Source organism: Bubalus bubalis, chromosome 15, assembly GCF_019923935.1.
Source record: "Bubalus bubalis isolate 160015118507 breed Murrah chromosome 15, NDDB_SH_1, whole genome shotgun sequence".
Lineage (NCBI taxonomy): Eukaryota > Metazoa > Chordata > Mammalia > Artiodactyla > Bovidae > Bubalus > Bubalus bubalis.
This window is the reverse complement of record NC_059171.1, coordinates 8,612,164-8,613,919: the sequence shown is the minus strand read 5'-3', so window position 1 is coordinate 8,613,919 and position 1,756 is coordinate 8,612,164.

Here is a 1,756-nt window from a genome sequence, read left to right as displayed (position 1 = left end):
CTAATATAGTGGCAAACTAGATTTAGGATTAGTCTTCCAGAAATTATGAATTTGCCCAAGCTATTGGTCTTTCATTCGCATGACCATTTCTCCTTACAACCAAAGTGCCCACCATGGAACAAAGTTTTGTTTGTGCCTATCATCTAAGAAAAGTTACAAAATTTAAGCTTCAACTCTCATGCAAGTAAATTGGGAAGTTTATACATACATAGTATCTTGTGAATAACTCCAATATATCTATTATATCATGTGTGTGTGCATGTGATTGTATCCCCATAAATGTAAGCTTCAGTAAGGCAGGCATCATGTCTTTTATTTCATCTTTTTCCAGTGTCTAGCAGAGTGCTTGACATAAGTACTAATAAATGTTCATTGGATACATAAAAATATAAAAAAATGAACATTTAATGAATGCCTACTTAGTCCAAGAATACAGTTATTTGGGCTTCCCTGATAGCTCAGTTGGTAAAGAATCTGCCTGCAGTGCAGGAAACCCCAGTTCAGTTCCTAGGTTGGGCAGATCTGCTGGAGAAGGAATAGGCTACCCATTCCAGTATTCTTGGGTTTCCCTTGTGGATCAGCTGGTAAAGAATCCACCTGCAATGCGGGAGACCTGGATTCGATCTCTGGGTTGGGAAGACCCCCTGGAGAAGGGAAAGGCTACCCACTCCAGTATTGTGGCCTGGAGAATTCCATGGACTGTATAGTCCATGGGGTTGCAAAGAGTCGGACACGACTGAGTGACTGAACTGAACTGAACTGAATCAGACACTTGAGATATATCTTCAGTGGATCTCAATTCTTAAAATATTCAAATCCAAATACTTTATACGTCTTTCAGTTCAGTTCAGCCACTCAGCTGTGTCCAACTCTTTGAGATCCCATGGACTGCAGCACACCAGGCCTCCCTGTCCATCACCAACTCCCAGAGTTCACCCAAACTCATGTTCATTGAGTTGGTGATGCCATCCAACCTTCTCATCCTCTGTCGTCCCCTTCTCCTCCCACTTTCAATCTTTCCCAGCATCAGGGTCTTTTCAAAAGAGTCAGTTCTTTGCATCAGGTGGCCAAAGTAATGGAGTTTCAGCTTTCACATCACTCCTTCCAATGAATGTTCAGGACTGATTTCCTTTAGGATGGACTGGATCTCCTTGCTGTCCAAGGGACTCTCACGAGCCTTCTCCAACACCACAGTTCAAAAGCATCAATTCTTTGGCACTCAGCTTTCTTTATAGTCCAGCTCTCACATTTTACATGACTACTGGAAAAACCATAGCCTTGACTAGACGGACCTTTCTTGGCAAAGTAATGTCTCTGCTTTTTAATAAGCTGTCTAGGTTACTCATAACTTTTCTTCCAAGGAGCAAGTGTTTTTTAATTTCATGGCTGCAGTCACCATCTGCAGTGATTTTGGAGCCCAAAAAAATAAAGTCTGTCACTGTTTCCATTGTTTTCCCATCTATTTGTCATGAAATGATGGGACCAGATGCCATGATTGTAGTTTTCTTAATGTTGAGCTTTAAGCCAGCCTTTTCACTCTCCTCTTTCACTCTTATCAAGAGGCTTTTTAGTTCCTCTTCACTTCCTGCCATAAGGGTGGTGTCTTCTGCATATCTGAGGTGATTGATATTTCTCCCAGCAATCTTGATTCCAGCTTGTGTTTCTTCCAGTCCAGCATTTCTCATGATGTACTCTGCATATAAGTTAAATAAGCAGGGTGACAATATACAGCCTTGACGTAGTCCTTTTCCTATTT